Genomic DNA, 18,207 nt, shown 5'->3' with positions numbered 1-18,207 from the left:
CTGTAGCTGAGGGCGATAGCAAATGGTTCTGTTCTTCATTCTGCAGTGGATTTTTGTATGTGATCGTGAACAAGTCACTTAGACCAACATCTTCAAACTTCGGTGCCTGAAGCTAAATATGAGGTCTGATTTTTGGAGGTCCTGAGTACTAGAGCAGAAAGATGGTTTTGGGGCTCAGGTACTGAAATTGGGCTCATGAGAGCAGTATTCTATTTCTAGGTATGCCACACATTTCCTGTGTAATCTCAGGTAAATCACTTAATGTATCTCTGTCTCAGTTCCCCACCTGAGGATAATAATACTTCCATTGTCTGTCCTGTTTATTTAGATTGTAATTATAGTATTTCAGGGCAGGGATTGTTTCTTACTGTGTGTGTGAACAGTGCCTAGCACAATAAGACACCAATCTCAGTTGGGGCCTCTAGGTACTACTGTAATGCAATAATAATTTGCAGTTCCCAGTGAAGCCAACACAAGCAATGAGTGCTTACCACACCGAAAATCAAGTCATTTATTTAGGTACCTAAATACGAGGTTAAGTGTCTAAAACACCTAACTTTAGATACCTTTGTTAAAATGTTCACCATAATCTCTGAGTATTAGTTTCCCCATCTATAATATGGATTTAATAATATTTATTTATCTCAGAGGAAGGAACATGATAAAGCTTAGTTAGTTAATACTGGGTAAAGCAATTAGGGCTTTTTGGCTAAAAGGCAGCTACTGAAATATCAAGAATTAATACATCACTTAAAACAAGCAGAATGAGCTGCAGTGAAAAGGAGTCTCTCACACGTCCAAGAAGCATTAAAAGGATATTGGGCCAGACTCTGGCCATGGAGAGCTCCGTACGAGTCAGGAGGGCATGTACAAAAGTGGCTTTGAATATATTTATAATCCCCTGCTCTACACAGGGCCAGTCTCCTTTAGCTTAAACCAGCTGCCAATGGCCCAAAGGAGCCATTACATCAGCTGGGAATCAAAAGTGTATGGATGACTTGACCATACTCCCTTTTCCCCAATCTCCCTTTTCTCCACTCACAAGCCCTGCACCAGTGACAGGGCAGGGGGTTGATACAGAAACTATTGTGGTCACTCTATGCCACCTGAGGATCTCCCTATGCTGGGGGAATCCTGCTGTGGTCAGTTAAATGATTTTACAGCAATCTTACAGCAAAACAGGTTTGTGTCATGTCCACGGGAGGATCTGGGCTACTGCATTTGCCACTTAAAAAGAAGAGGAAGTATGTTAATAGATATGTAACTTTTTTGGAAACTTCATTAACAAAATAAGTCAATTTAAACAGGCTAAAAACCACTAAATGCTTTTCTTCCTGTGTTTTGAATGGATGAGCAAGGCAAGGAATATGGAAAATTATTAGACATGCCACAAACCTATTTTATAATCTGAAACCTTTTGAAAAGGCTGGCTGTGGGATATATTCTCAGATACATTTCAACTGGATTTCTCACCAGTGCAAACTGAAACTGTATAGTGAACTGAATTCCTTTTCAGAGTAACAGCCGTGTTAGTCTGTATTCGCAAAAAGAAAAGGAGTACTTGTGGCACCTTAGAGACTAACCAATTTATCTGAGCATAAGCTTTCGTGAGCTACAGCTCACTTCATCGGATGCATACTGTGGAAACTGCAGAAGACATTATATACACAGAGACCATGAAACAATACCTCCTCCCACCCCACCCTCCTGCTGGTAATAGCTTATCTAAAGTGACCACTCTCTTTACAATGTGTATGATAATCAAGGTGGGCCATTTCCAGCACAAATCCAAATAAACTGTTATTTAACAAATAAATTGGTTAGTCTCTAAGGTGCCACAATACTCCTTTTCTTTTTGTGAATGCCTTTTCATCTTCTTTTTCTCTCCCTTTCTCTGTGTGAACATTAGCAAATAGTCCGCAACATGAACAGTGAGAGCGCTTCCCATAAAGATTGGGAGTTTGAATTGTTCTGTGCAGCTTATTTACATATAAGTTACACAACAGGAGAGAAAAATATGTATTGTTTACTTTGCCCTATTCCTATAGGCAGTCAAATAGTAATAGCTGGTTGTGAGTCATTTCCTGAACATAACTGTTAGGCCACCAAACAAAGCATCTTTTAAATTATTTTTTCTTTCAAGTATCTTTAATAAAATGAGGTGTAGCTGTAGCCATGTCAGTCCCAAAACATTAGTCAGTCCCAGCTGGTCCAATAAAAGATATTATCTCACCCACCTAGTCTCTTTAATAAAATGAGTCATTATTAATGATTTACACAAGTTATGACAACTTAATAAACTCATCCCAAACACTTCAGCAAAACATTTTTACTGTATCCACATAAAGGATAGAGAACATTTGCAAACAGAGGTTATTCTAAGTCCTTGATCCTGCATTGTGATTGGCATGGATACAGCAGTCCACCAACACAGATCCCAGTGCCACATTGGGGCATCAGTGGTAAATATTTCAGGCTGAAAAAAGGAGCCTAGGAACGGAGAATCTAGTTCTGGTAAGAGCTATTCTTTTTGGGGATCTGAGTGATACAAACAGAGAGGAGAATGCTCCTGTTTGCACAGAGAACCCATATCAGAAATGGGATTCTTCCAACCAGATTGGGCCCTGTTGGACTAGGCACTGTATAAGGATTGTCTTTAAAGATTGTACATTCTTTGGGGAAGGACTTTGTCTCCAGTGGAAAGTGCCTAGCACATTTTGGGTGCTAGCACAATAAACAGTATTATTTTTCTCTTCTGTAGTGCCTGCCACCTGAGCTACTCAAAGCACTTTACAACCGTTAATGAATTGACCCTCACAACACCCTGGTCAGGTAAGGTACTATTATCACCCCCATTTTTCAGATAGGAGATCTGAAGGAGAAGACGACGTAAGTGACTTAACCATGGTTTCACAGGAACTCTGTGGTATAGACAGAAAGATGACCCAGATCTCATGACTCCTAGTGGAGAATGGTCTCCCAAGACTGGACTATTCTTTTCACATCTTCAAGGGGCAGAGTGAAAGGACAGCCAAACGAAACCTATAGCCCAAATCTGGAACTGAATTGGTTAGCTCTGTAACATGACCACTCATGCTTACAACTTCTGCCTGAAAGCTTTGTTACAAACACATTTCCTCTATGGAGAGCTTCTTGCTAAATGTTATTGTTACTATGCAGACCATTTCTGTAGGAAGAGTCTTCTGCATTAGTACATAACATACATGAGGAAGAATACATCTGAAAAGGTTTATTTGTATGTGACGGCAAGGCTGCACAGAAAAGAAGGTTGGTGCCACTAGAGGACAGTGTAATTCAAACAATGGAAGAGACTCTTGTGGCTTATATTGTGGTATATATGGTAAGTTGACAAATACACACACATGGCACTGACTATTGTTTGAAAATCTAATACAAATAAGATGGTTCCATCTAATTGCAGGTCTCAGTGGAGTGAAGGGAAGTGGGCAGGTGGGAAGGAATGGAGCAATTCTTTATGTAGAATTATTGATTTACTGGGACACTGTATAGGGGTGTCATTGCATAACCACTAGTGGGATAATGCACTTAGTGAGAAGGCTCAATAGTGCCAGACAGGGATCTTACACGACTCTCCTCATCTTGTAATAGAGGAGAGAAACAGTTCACATGGCTCTAACGTTGCTGTCTGGTACAAATCCTAAAATGCTCTCTCATTTTTTCTGCCCTGACTCAGGCAAACTCTCATTAGCTTCAGAAGAAAAACTGCAAGTCCAAGTAAAGATTGAGTGAACTGAGGAAGGACTTAAGGGTTTGACCCACTGAGAGGCCATTAATGCAGCTAATGGGATCATGCAGAAAAACATTCTCCGAATGAGATGGATCAGGCAGTGGGAAGGAACCAGGAGAGCTAGGTTCTCCTCCTGACTGCCATTGACCTGCTGTGTGACCTTAGGTATGTCGTTTGACCTCCCTGGGCCTGTGTCCCCATCTATAAAATAGGGAGATATTTACTCATCTTTGTGAAGTGCTCTGAGAGACATCGGTGGAAAGCCCTAGAGAGTAAAGTCTTATTACTAAGCTTGCAAAGAAAGGATAAAAGGGGAAAATGACACTCTTTATTTGAGAGAATTTTCTCTCTTTACATTTGCATCCACAGAAGGAAATTACAAGATGTGCATTAAAGGGTCAAGTACTGCCTCCACCTCTGTGGCCACATGAGGGTTCCCTGATGCTATTTTGCTGCCCAAGGAAGTAGCAGAATTTGAAGGATTCACATAGGAGACACACATCTTCTCCATGGGATAGCATGCTGTAGTAAGAGGTCCTGAAACATAAACGCTTGTATCAGAGAGGCCTAAAGCCTGGTCTGAGGCCTAAAGCCTGAACCAAAGTACTTCCAGGCATTGCTAAGCAAAGTAGGGCTGTGAGCCAGAGGCAGGCCCTAACTGCAGAACTTGGCAAGAAAAGGGCTCCGAGAAAGCACGCACTAATGATATTAGTAGTAATAAGAGGAACGTGTGCCAAGATGGCACCTGGACATCCCAATACGAGGACACTTCACAGAGATAACAAGGAACAGTCAGGTGCATCACGAAGACAGGGTCAAAAGGACAGCATGATGGACAGATCTGTTTGTTTGAACCAACATGATCGAAGGGGGAGACAGCACCTTAATGAGTCAAGGGGCTATACCTCAATACGTCAGTAGGGATGAGTAATCTGTCCTGCAATTGTATAAAAATAGGTCCCAGAGTGCATAACTTTGTCCAGCGTAGGGGGCAGTTAAGTGTCCCGCCACTGACTGAGCTGTGTCCATTGCCAGGGGGCACATATTCGTAGTATGTCCTGTAGAGTCTATAGGAATCTATTACTGTGCTTCGTTTGACAATAAACCTGGCCGGGTGCCTTCGTACCTTATTAGAGTCTGTAGTCTTTGGGGGTTCCCTTGGGGTCTGCTGTGTCAGCTATCTGCGCAGAGTTGGGGCAGCACACAGAGGGAACACGCATGCAGCCGACTGTTATCATCATTGAACCAGAGCAGAGCACATCACCTGTAGCTACTGACAACACATGCCATTCTGCAGAAGCTCCTGGCAAGGCCGCATTCAGGGAGAGAAGAAAGCGGGAGAGCAGGTAGTTGATGAGATCAGAGGATCTGCTGTGGAACAGATCCCGCAGCAGAGGTGAATAAGGGGAATATAGGGAAACAACCTTCACAGAGCAGCTCTGCCGATGCTCATGGCTCATAGACTCATAGACTTTAAGGTCAGAAGGGACCATTATGATTGTCTAGTCTGACCTCCTGCATAACGCAGGCCACAGAATCTCACCCACCCACTCCTGTAACAAACCTCTGACCTATGTCTGAACTACTGAAGTCCTCAACTCGTGGTTTGAAGACTTCAAGGTGCAGAGAATCTTCCAGCAAGTGACCCGTGCCCCACGCTGCAGAGGAAGGCAAAAAACCCCCAGGGCATCTGTCAATCTGCCCTGGAGGAAAATTCCTTCCCGCCCCCAAATATGGCAATCAGCTAAACCCTGAGCATGTGGGCAAGATTCACCAGATACCCAGGAAAGAATTCTCTGCAGTAACTCAGATCCCACCCTATCTATTGTCCCATCACAGGCCACTGGGCATATTTACCACTAATAGTCAAAGACCAATTAATCCCATCATACCATCCCCTCCATAAACTTATCAAGTTTAGTCTTGAAGCCAGACATGTCTTTGACCTCCACTGCTCCCCTTGGAAGGCTATTCCAGAACGTCACTCCTCTGATGGTTAGAAACCTTCGTCTAATTTCAAGTCTAAACTTCCTGATGGACAGTTTACATCCATTTGTTCTTGTGTCCACATTGGTACTGAACTTAAACAATTCCTCTCCCTCCCTGGTATTTATCCCTCCGATATATTTATAGAGAGCAAACGTCTCTCCCCATAGCTTTCTTTTGGTTAGCCAAACTCTTTGAGTCTCCCTTCATAAGACAGGTTTTCCATTCCTCGGATCATCCTAGTAGCCCTTCTCTGTACCTGTTCCAGTTTGAATTCATCCTTCTTAAACATGGGACACCAGAACTGCACACAATATTCCAGATGAGGTCTCATCAGTGCCTTGTATAATGGTTCTAACACCTCCTTATCCCTGCTGGAAATACCTCACGTAATGCATCCCAAGACCACATTAGCTTTTTTCACAGCCATATCACATTGGCAGCTCATAGTCATCCTGAGATCAACCAATACTCCAAGGTCCTTCTCCTTCTCTGTTACTTCCAAGTGATGTGTCCCCAGTTTATAACAAAAATTCTTGTTATGAATCCCTAAATGCATGACCTTGCACTTCTCATTATTAAATTTCATCCTATTACTATTACTCCAGTTTACAAGGTCATCCAGATCTCCCTGTGTGATATCCTGGTCCCTCCCTCTCTGTATTGGCAATACCTCCCAGCTTCGTGTCATCTGCAAACTTTATTAGCACATTCCCACTTTTTGTGCCAAGGTCAGTAATAAAAAGATTAAATATGATTGGTCCCAAAACTGATCCCTGAGGAACTCCACTAGTAACCTCCTTCCAGCCTGACAGTTCACCTTTCAGTATGACCCGTTGTAGCCTTCCCTTTAACCAATTCCTTATCCATCTTTCAATTTTCATATTGATCCCCATCTTTTCCAATTTAGCTAATAATTCCCCATGTGGAACTGTATCAAATGCCTTACTGAAATCCAGGTAGATTAGATCTATTGCATTTCCTTTGTCTAAAAGAATCAGCTATCTTCTCAAAGAAAGTGATCAGATTGGTCTGGCAAGATCTACCTTTTATAAAACCATGTTGTATTTTGTCCCATTTACCATTGACCTCAATGTCCATAACTACTTTCTCCTTCAAAAATTTTTCGAAGACCTTCCATACTACCGATGTCAAACTAACAGGCCTGTAGTTATCCGGATCACCTTTTTTCCCTTTCTTAAAAATAGGAACTATGTTAGCAATTCTCCAGTCATATGGTACAACCCCAGAGTTCACAGATTCATTAAAAATTCTTGCTAATGGGCTTGCAATTTCATGTGCCAGTTCCTTTAATGTTCTTAGATGAAGATTTGGGCCCCCCGATTTAGTCCCATTAAGCCGTTCGAGTTTGGCTTCTACCTTGGATGTGGTAATATCTACCTCCATATCCTCATTCCCATTTGTCATCCTACTTTTATCCCTAAGTTCCTCAATAAAGGCTGAGGCAAAGTATTTGTTTAGATATTGGGCCATGCCTAGATTATCCTTAGCCTCCACTCCAGCCTCAGTGTTTAGCGGTCCCACTTCTTTCTTTGTTTTCTCCCTATTTATATGGCTATAGAACCTTTTACTATTGGTTTTAATTCCCTTTGCAAGGTCCAACTCTACAGGCTTTTGGCTTTTCTCATTTTATCCCTACATGTTCTGACCTCAATAAGGTAGCTTTCTTTGCTGATCCCTCCCAGCTTCCACTCCCTGTAAGCTTTCTGCTTTTTCTTAATCACCTCTCTGAGATGCTTGCTCATCCAACTTGGTCTGCAACTCATGCCTATGAGTTTTTTCCCCTTTGTTAGGATGCAGGCTTCGGATAGTTTCTGCAACCTTGATTTGAAGTAATTCCAGGTCTCCTCTGCCTTTAGATCCACAAGTTCTTTAGTCCCATCCACTTCCCTAACCAATTTCCTTAATTTTTTGAAGTTAGCCCTTTTGAAGTAAAAAAACCCTAGTCACAGATCTATTTTTGTTTATCCTTCCATTTAGTTTGAACTGAATTAGGTCATGATTGCTCAAACCAAGATTATCCCCTACAACTATTTCTTCTATGCGGTCCTCACTACTCACCAAAACCAAATCTAAAATGGCATCCCCTCTTGTTGGTTCAGCAAGGAAGGAATCCATCAGCTATCGCATCCAGGAAAATCTGAGCCCTATTATTATTACTAGCACTTGTCCTCCAGTCTATATCTGGGAAGTTAAAGTCTCCCATGATCACACAATTCCCATTAGTAATTACTTCATTGAAAACATTAAAGAGGTCTCTATCCTTATCCAAATCGGATCCCGGCAGTCGATAGCACACCCTAAGCACTATCCCAGGGGAGGCTCTAGTAGCTTTCTTCCCCAATGTGATTTTTGCCCAGACAGACTGTCTTATCCATTCCATCACTTCTTATTTCTTTACAGTCTACCTCATCATAGATATACAATGCTACTCTACCACCTTTGCCTTTATTTCGGTCTTTCCTAAACAGCACATACCCTTCAATACCTGTAGTCCAGTCATGACTACTATTCCACCATGTCTCTGTTATCCCTATAATATCTAGTTTCACTTCCTGCACCAATACTTCCTCCATTTTCCTACTTCCTCCATTTTGTTACCTAGGCTCCTCGCATTAGTGTACAAACATCTTAATTTTTGCTGTCTGGCTTCTCTCACATTCTTTACCTGATTAGGCACAGACATTCTACCACCAGTATCACCTATTAGACTGGTATCTACACTACCCTTCCTCCTTTTATCTATTCTCCTACCCACGGCTGTATCCTTTCTTACTTCTCCCAACCATCTCCCCCAAATTACTAGTTTAAAGCTCTCTTAATCAGTTTATTAAGACTCCATCCTAGAAGTCTATTTCCCTCCCTACTCAGGTGAAGTCCATCCCGAGAGAACAGTCCTCTGTCCATGAATGCTTCCCAATGGCCATAGATCCCAAAGCCCTCCTTATAGCACCACTGCCTGGGAAGAGAATTCCTCTCCTTGCCCCTTCCTTGTTCACTCAGGCAGCAATGAGGATTTAATTCTAAAACAAATGGTAGAAAAAGAACAGATTCCAGGACTGCCCAATATTTTAAGCAATAGTTATTCCTGGAGAGACATATTAACTATATTGGTTTGGAATTTCTTTCCTGTGTGTGAGATGGCAGGAAACAATTCTAAATGTATCCATTCAATATAACAAGGCCCAGTCATGGATCATGTGAAATGGAAATGAATTTTGAAATGCCATGTGGGTTTAAACTCATATTTTCCATAAATCTTGTTCTGTTGAATGGTTTATGCTTTTCACTAGCAAATTCTGTATGTAGGCAAGTCTTGCTCACCAGCACAGTCATATTATTAAATTAAAATGTCAAGGTCAAAGGATAAAATTACATCCATAGTTAACAGAGATGGTTCCAATCCAGAACCAGATGCTAATACAAACTTTTCCTTTCATGTTTGGGTTCAGATTCAGCCTACAGTTGAAAAAGGGACCAGCTGCAAAGTTGGGAACTGGATGCAGGAGCAAGCTTCCCAAAGTTCATGGGTGTTTGGATCTGGGTTTCTACTTTGGGCTCATCTCTAATACTTCCGCTGGTGTAATATCATTAAAAACTTAGCTTGTATCAAACTGTAAAGCCCTGATTCTTCTCTTAGTTACTTTTGTGTAAACCAGGAGTAACTTCATTGAAGTCCAATACCTGGCACAACCCCAAAGATGCTTTATCTTGCATCCTGCTGCTTCTGCACCCAGGGGCTGTACCAACAGTTGAGGACTGGCCAGAGGTTGTGGCTCCCCAATCACAATCTACCTCAGGGACTGCAAGAGGGTTGGCACAGAGCAAGTTACACTGGCCGCACCCACCTGGCAATCCCCCAGTCTGTCGGAATCCCTAGAAGCTGGCTAAAATGCCTTTAGGGCTGCTTTGCACCTCCAAAACAGCACTAGACAGTCTTAGTGGGGGCCAGAATCTGGCTGATAGCCACTGTTTATGCACCTTGCATTTTGGCATCATCATAGTGTGTTGGCTGAATATTCAAATTGTACCTACAAGCACATTCCTTTAACCCAGTTGCATCCTGCCCTTGGATGTATTATATATAGCTAAAGTGACTTTCCTAAGCACAGAGGGAAGGGAGCATACACAGAGGAAGACAGAAACACGTGCACAGGAGAACAAATGTCCCTTATTTTTTCCCCTGAACAAAGTAGATGCTGATCTCAATGGAGTTGAGGGTATTTAGCACCTCTTAGGAAGTAATCAACAACTTGAAGGATCCTATGTTGCATTCCTTAATAAGAAGTTACAAACCTCAGGGTCGAACCTTACAATGTCATGTTTCTTTCCCTTTTGGTCAGCTCATACTGCAAATCAATTTTGAAAATCTAGATATAGCCACAGGAAACCCAGAGTCTGCTAGAGAGCAGCAACACTGCAAAGCACAGATACAAAGTAAGGTAATTCCAAAGACATTCACAGCAAAATATCTGAAAGTTTGTTCAATCCCATCCACATTTATTCCTAGATTGCCACAAGAAGAAAAACAAATATATATAAAAAGATTTTAGCGACACTGCTGCCAAAAGACCCTGCTGATGGTAATAAGAGAATAGAGTTACCTAGTGTCAGAGTTACACTGAACCCTTCTATTTAATCATGTTCCTGTTTGTTCTGTGCAGTATTTATTTTTATTACTGAATATATTCGCTTAGAATTCCAATAGTAGGTGCAGTCTGAGAAAAACAAGCTTAAAATACCACATGCACAATGTGTGATGGTGACTTAGGGCATGATTTTCACACTTGGGGGCCTAAATGTAGACACCTAAATCCACTGACCTCAATAGTGACTGTGAATGCTCAGCATCTCTGAAAACCACACCCTTTATTTAAGTTGCCTGTAAAGGGGCTAGGCCGGGGCTCGGCCCTCTCCGGGGCACCGGCTCACTACACATAGTTGACTTTGGGGGAATTTGTCTGGCTACCGGAGTCTCCCTCGGCAGCCCTTGCGGTAACTGGAATGAACACCGTAGGCCAAGACCCTGAGTCAGAGCGGGGCACTAATACTCAGTAGCTCAGGCCCTCAGGCAGGGGCTGAGCAACTAGCCCAATGTTAGCAGGCCAGGTCCTGGGTCAGGGCGGAGCCCGAAACAGTCAATAGCTCAGGCCCTGAGGCAGGGGCTAAGCAACACAGCATGTGTGAATTAGCCCAGGCCTCCAAGGACCTGGAAGAGGGGGGGACTGCCACCCACGAGTTGGGTGGCAGGGGGGACGCAGGCCCACCCACTCCACTGCATCCCAGCCCGGGGCCCTAGCAGCGGCCAACTGGGTCAGTGGGGATCCTGACCGCAACACACTGACATGGGTTCTGACAGAGTTACAGCCAGACTGAGGTAGGCTGTCCCCAGGCTACTTTCTAACTCCCCTCCTTCTGGTACCTGGGTCACGGCGGTCTTCTCCGGGGGGTCCAGCACCAGGGGTTCCTCGGGGCAGTGGACAAGCGGCAAGCCCGGTAATTCCCCTGGATAGCGGGCGCAGGGCAGGTCAGGCCAGTCTTGGCGGGGACCTGGGGCCACGGGGTTTTCCCAGTTGCAGGCTAGGCTGGCTACATCTGTCCTCCCCGGCAGCTGGTCCTCTAGTGAGCTCTGAGGGCCCAACTTTATACTTCCGGGTTGCACCGTTCTACTTCCGGGTTGCCCGCCTGTCCCTCTGAGGGGCAGGTTCAGAGCTTCCTGGCTCTGCCCACTCTGGTGTCTGGAGGGGCTCGACCCTCTCCGGGGCAGCGGGGAGCCACACCGCCTCGCTACAGTGCCCAACAGTCCCAGTCCAGTGGAGCACTTAAGTAAGTGCATATCTTTCAGCATGTGAGTAGTCCCATTGCCGTTAATAAAGCAAGTAGTACTTTGCTGGATGGGGGCCTAATTATGGATTTGGCTTTTGAACTATAGACTCCAAGGTTTGAACATTTTGGCTTTAGTGATCTAGGTGAAATAAAACTGGTTGTTTCAACTAAGGTGTAGGCTCTGTAGCAAAACAGGGGTTTGCATAACAACTACTAGCATCATTATGGACATCTTGGACCTGCTCCTGCTCCGACTGAAAGTTGATGGGAGTTCTGCCACTGGCTTTAATGGGAGTGGAATCAGGCCCTTGCTGCTAGTCTCTGCAAAGAGGTCTGGTCTTGAAAAGGCTTGGAGACTAAGGATTAGGTCATGGTGGCCCTGAAGTGCTTTGCCACTCCTGTGGGTTGTCCCTCTATATCTGAATTGAGACATGTTGTCAGGGCACCAAAAGGCAAGCTATTGTGTGCTGTCGCTGTCTATGCTGTACCTATCCTAGGGATAAAGAAAATACTTCAGTTTCCAGTGCTGAAAATCTGGCACCTTTTACTCACCATGCAATTTTCTAAAAAAAAAATTTTTTTTTAAAGAGGAAAGAAAAGTTTCCCTAATTACTGCATTTTGTTCCTGAAACTGTCAACTGACCCATCACACTGTGCTGAGTCATGTGAGGTTGCCTAAGTCCCATCACATTATATAATCTAGCGGATACTGCTATGAGGCACTGCACATCTGTCATATTAGCCAAGTGGATGGTGCAGAGGGAGGCATTTTTAAAATGTGTTGGGATTCTGAAAAGTGCAGAACCCATAAAACATTCCTCCTAACTGACTGCTCCCAGAACATTCCATGGCCAATAAATGTAAGTAGACAGCAAAATACAAGGGACTCCTGAAGGCATGTATTTGTAGCTAATGTACTGTACATACGTGTCTCCATTCTCCAGTATCAAGGGCCAAGCATCTCCCATTGAAGGCAATGGCAAAACAGAAGCAGGATGGACAGTCCCCAAATTCCACCCTGATTTAGGACCTAATCCTATGAGGTGCTGAGAGCCAGACAGGAAGTTATGAGCACCCTCACCTCCACTGACTTCTACCAGTGATACTCCACAACCTGCAGGATTGGATCCTCACGCCACAAACAATCTCATAAATCCAGGGGGGTTGCACAGATTATAGATCAGGTCAGAATTTAACCAGAGAATTAGAAACTGACCAAATTCTCTGCTGAAGTTAAGGCTATAGAGGCACTTTAATTAGAACATAATTTGCAGAAATATGACACTGTGGTTCTTTTTGGCCATTTTGGAGTTTTGTGTTTGGAGTGGGTGTTCTCCATTTAAGAAACTGACCAGATGTTATTTTTGTAATCTGATAACTCAAGAAATGGTTTAATTTTTTAAAACTCAGACTTGCCATGAGTTTAGCCCTCAATGAGGATAGGGCCTTGATATGTTAGGAGAAATTAGAATTAAATTTTAGAATTAAAGATGATACAGTGGAATCTACACAAGAGACCACTCTTATTCGGCAACCTCCTTTTTAGAGAGACCCTCCCAAAGTACCCCCACACATAATGGGCCAAATTCATCCCTGGTGTTACTCCTTTGCTTTCAGTGAAATAATACCATGGTGAATTTGGCCCACTGAAGATAAATCTGTTCCTTTTCCTTATCATATACAACTTAATAAGTATTAAACTAAGAAGGTTCTATAGTAATTCCTCTATGGAATTTAACCGAAAATGCTAACCTTTCTAGGGTGTTTTTGAACCACCCTATTAAAATTCTACCATAGGGATATAATTTTCTGCTAAATTCAATAGGTACTTTCCCTAAGACTGTATTAGAACACCACTTACATTAAATAACTGATCTTCATCCCAAATAGATGCTTAAGTCAGATTTCACTGTGAAATGAGTTGGAAAGGACATAAGGAAATGCACAATACCAAACCTTTCAGAACCAATGTAAGTACCTACCAGGCTCACACTGCCTGGCATGGGCATGGGCTTTCTTACTTTGATAAATCAATCCTGACCTCTTGCCTGACTTTGCTTCCTCAAAATGTCCATAAAAAAGAATAATTTTTAAAATTGGGAACCAACAAGTTGGGTGCATAATAAAATCACATCTCATGATCTATTGCTGTAACCTTTATCCTTTCCATATCTCACACCCACCTTTTTTTTTTTGCCATCTCTCATTGTCCTTTGACCAACTAATAAAATCAATGAATCTATTTGCCTTTAGCTAATAAAACCAGTGAGAGTAGAGAATGCTTAGATTTTCACTCTGTCAAGCCCTTAGACTCCTCACAGCAGGGATTTGTCTTTTTAAAGGGGTCAGGTATACCACTAGTGCTCTAAGAATAATACAAACCAATCTGGAGATATGCTTCTTAGAGAAAGAAGGGACACATTTTTAAAACGACATCTGTTTTTGTACCCACAATTGTGCACTTTGTCAATTGCAGGTGTAAAACAGTGGGTACAATCAACTCTGAGCACAAAGTATAACACCTGTCTAATAATTTGATTTGCACGTGCAGTCAGGTTAGTAGAGGTCTAAATGCTCCAGTGTTTGCCTACAGCTGACTGCCTCAGATTGAAGGTGCAAAATTACAGGCATAAGTGTAGACACCAGACTGACGTCCGTTCAAATATCTGACCCAACATTAATAATATTTTTCACCTCTGAGATGCTTTAAAATAATTAATCCAGTATCACAACATCAGGAAGAAGTGATGACTTGGTCATAGAGGGCACTGTTTAAAAAGCAATGACTGAGACTTACCCATGCACAATAAGGAGAGACTAGCTAGACACCTAAACATTTCGCAAAGCCTAGGAAGGGGACGGTTAAAGCAGGATCCTTGCAATCCAAGCCTCTGGTCAGCTAGGTCCAGATGGAGCAGTGAGTCAGACTTGCAATGGGTAATAGATCGACCACCTACACAAGGAAGGACAACTCTGAAAAATAAGGGACAAGTTTATTTTCAAGGGACGCCATGCCCACAATATTTTACTATGGTACAAAATAAATGCATTTGTCCTATAATGTGTGATCTTTTGCATGAGAGCTGCCTGAATGCAGCCTTTTTATCAGGTCAAATGTTTCTTGGTAGCTTCTTACTGGATATGGGTCACAGGATGCTAGGCACCGAAAAAACAACATCCCTTAAAATACAGGACAGGTGGTCACTTTAGGTGACATAGATGACAGATGCCTACTAAGGTGGTCTTGATCATGGGTGCCAACTTCTCCTAGTGCTGGTGGGTGCTCGTATCCCCCCGCTCTGCCCCCATTCCAACCCCTTCCCCAAATCCCCACCCTGGCCCCAGCTCCTCCCCTGAGCACGCCGTGTTCCCACTTCTCCCACCCACACCTTGTTACGCCACAAAACAGCTGTTTTGCAGCAGCAAGTGCTGGGAGGAGAAGCAGGCATGACGCACTCAGGGGAGGAAGCGGAGGTGAGCTGGGGCAGGGGGGCAGGGTGTTTGGCTGCCGGTGGGTGCAGAGCACCCACCAATTTTTCTCCATGGGTGCTCCAGCCCCGGAGCACCCACAGAGTTGGTGCCTATGGTCTTGATACCTCACTTGATAGGGAGACGGAAGTCCACTGAAAGGAATATTATGAGGGAGGGTCTCTTCAGGGTACAGTATTAGCAGGAATGCTGACTTTTAGGGGACAGGGTGTCAAAATGTTGGTGGACTGGTTTATGATTATTTACATTATAGTAGCATCTGGAAACCCATCAAGAATCAGCTCCTATTGTTCTAGTCACTGTACAGACAAATAACAGTTCCTGCCCCAGAGTGTTCACAATCTTAACTTCAAACAGGACACAACAACTAGGTGAAATAAACAAACAGGGTGGTGGCCACAGGGGTTGGGAGTATGAGGTAGCAATAAAGCAGAGTTTAGCAGAAGAGCTGAAATCATGGCTTCTTGTTTCCCTAACCATTTCTTCATAACCTTCACTGCACTTTGACATCACGGCACAAAAGTGGATGACCTGAAGATGCAGGTCCTTAATGCCAAAATTTCTTGTCAGTCTTAGGAGTCCTTTTATATCTCTCCCTTCATAACACTTCATCTGTTTTTATTGCTGTTAACAGCACAACAGAAATAGGTTAAAAACTGCACTGATGTACCAATTCTGATGCAAATTCTGAAAGACAAGGAATGACTGGCAATCACTTGAATGCTGCAACATGTGGGAAATCTATACCTACAGATGTAACACTGTGAAATGCTTTGGTCTACAGTAAACCTTGATCACATGATCCAATACATCTGCGCTGAGTCATGTGCTGGGGATTTCCCAGCTGTAGAGTCTCTCTCCCAAAACACACCATAGTTAAAAACAATCCAGTCACTACGTAATCAGCAGTCATGTGACAACATTTTTTTTCTCCCAAAAGACTGAAACAACAGAGTCTGGATTCAAAAGGATTGTGGCTCAGCAAACTGCAGTTCCTGCTGGCTCCTCCTCTGATATTTATCACATTAACATAGTACAACCTATAAGTAGTCCCAGGGCCTTTAAATTAGAAGAAATAGTTCTTCCTACCTTCTCATTAGGGCAAAATATTTCTTTAGAAAAATGATCAAAACAAGCATTTTAGGTAGCACAAAATATGTGTGTTAATTAAAGGAAGGATTGTTGTGTTTTAATTCTTTGGCTGTTCCGGTTTTTGGTTTGTTTTTGTTGTTAAATGCTCCTCTCCTTCCTCATTTGCAAAGCAGCCTATAATATCACAGGGGTGACTGCAGCTTTGTTTCTCTGTTAGCAGACTATTTCTTTTAATCCTATCATCATTTCTGTGCCCTGGATAACAGTGGGCGCTATGCATTTCCAATTCCCTCTACGGTCTGTTTACTGTGATCACTCTTTAGACATTCTGTCTAATTAGCAGGCCTAAGTTGTAGACCAAGCTGGATGAGCAAGCATCTCAGAGAGGTGATTAAGAAAAAGCAGAAAGCTTACAGGGAGTGGAAGCTGGGAGGGATCAGCAAGGAAAGCTACCTTACTGAGGTCAGAACATGAAGGGATAAAGTGAGAAAGGCTAAAAGTCAAGTAGAGTTGGACCTTGCAAAGGGAATTAAAACAATAGTAAAGGGTTCTATAGCCATATAAATAAGAAGAAAACAAAGAAAGAAGAAGTGAGACCACTAAACACTGAGGATGGAGAGGAGGTTAAGGATAATCTAGGCATGGCCCAATATCTAAACAAATACTTTGCCTCAGTCTTTAATGAGGCTAATGAGGATCTTAGGGATAATGGTAGCATGACAAATGGGAACGAGGATATGGAGGTAGATATTACCATATCTGAGGTAGAAGCGAAACTCGAACACCTTAATGGGACTAGATCGGGGGGCCCAGATAATCTTCATCCAATAATATTAAAGGAATTGGCACATGAAATTGCAAGCCCATTAGCAAGAATTTTTAATGAATCTGTAAACTCAGGGGTTGTATCATATGATTGGAGAATTGCTAACACAGTTCCTATTTTTAAGAAAGGAAAAAGAAGTGATCCGGGTAATTACAGGCCTGTTAGTTTGACATCGGTAGTATGCAAGTCCTTCGAAAAATTTTGAAGGAGAAAGTAATTAAGGACATTGAGGTCAATGGTAAATGGGAAAAAATACAACACAGTCTTACAAAAGGTAGATCGTGCCAAACCAACCTGATGTCCTTCTTTGAGAAAGTAACAGATTTTTTAGACAAAGGAAATGCAGTGGATCTAATTTACCTACATTTCAGTAAGGCGTTTGATACCGTGCCACATGGGGAATTATTAGTTAAATTCAAAAAGATGGGGATCAATATGAAAATTGAGAGGTGGATAAGGAATTGGTTAAAGGGGAGACTACAGCAGGTCATACTGAAAGGCGAACTGTCAGGCTGAAGGGAGGTTACCAGTGGAGTTCCTCAGGGATCAGTTTTGGGACCAATCACATTTAATCTTTTTATTACTGACCTCGGCACAAAAAGTGGGAGTGTGCTAATAAAGTTTGCGGATGATACAAAGGTGGGAGGTATTGCCAAGTTAGAGAAGGACCAGGATATCATACAGGAGGATCTGGATGACCTTGTAAACTGGAGTAATAGTAATAGGATGAAATTTAATAGTGAGAAGCGTAAGGTCATGCATTTAGGGATTAATAACAAGAATTTTAGTTATAAGCTGGGGACTCATCAATTAGAATTAACGGAAGAGGAGAAGGACCTCGGAGTATTGGTTGACCACAGGATGACTATGAGCCGCCAATGTGATATGACTGTGAAAAAAGTTAATGCGGTTTTGGGATGCATCAGATGAGGTATTTCCAGTAGAGATAAGGAGGTGTTAGTACCGTTATACAAGGCACTGGTGAGACCTCATCTGGAATATTGTGTGCAGTTCTGGTCTCCCATGTTTAAGAAGGATGAATTCAAACTGGAACAGGTACAGGGAAGGGTTACTAGGATGATCCGAGGAATGGAAATCCTGTCTTATGAAAGGAGACTCAAGGAGCTTGGCTTGTTTAGCCTAACCAAAAGAAGGCTGAGGGGAGATATGATTGCTCTCTATAAATATATCAGAGGAA

At 42.7% G+C, this 18,207-nt stretch overlaps 1 long non-coding RNA gene across 5 annotated transcripts in view; it reads right to left on the bottom strand.

The window, feature by feature from the left end:
* Positions 1–18,207, bottom strand: part of LOC140909522 (uncharacterized) — a 147,187-nt gene that overhangs the window by 57,500 nt on the left and 71,480 nt on the right. For all 5 annotated transcript variants that reach the window (XR_012158253.1, XR_012158252.1, XR_012158249.1 and 2 more), the window contains one exon: positions 14,400–14,575. This is a non-coding gene — a long non-coding RNA (uncharacterized LOC140909522). The remainder of the gene's footprint in view (positions 1–14,399; positions 14,576–18,207) is intronic.

This window comes from Lepidochelys kempii, chromosome 3, assembly GCF_965140285.1.
Source record: "Lepidochelys kempii isolate rLepKem1 chromosome 3, rLepKem1.hap1, whole genome shotgun sequence".
In the NCBI taxonomy this organism is placed as follows: domain Eukaryota; kingdom Metazoa; phylum Chordata; order Testudines; family Cheloniidae; genus Lepidochelys; species Lepidochelys kempii.
This window is presented reverse-complemented; position numbering and strand designations above follow the sequence as displayed.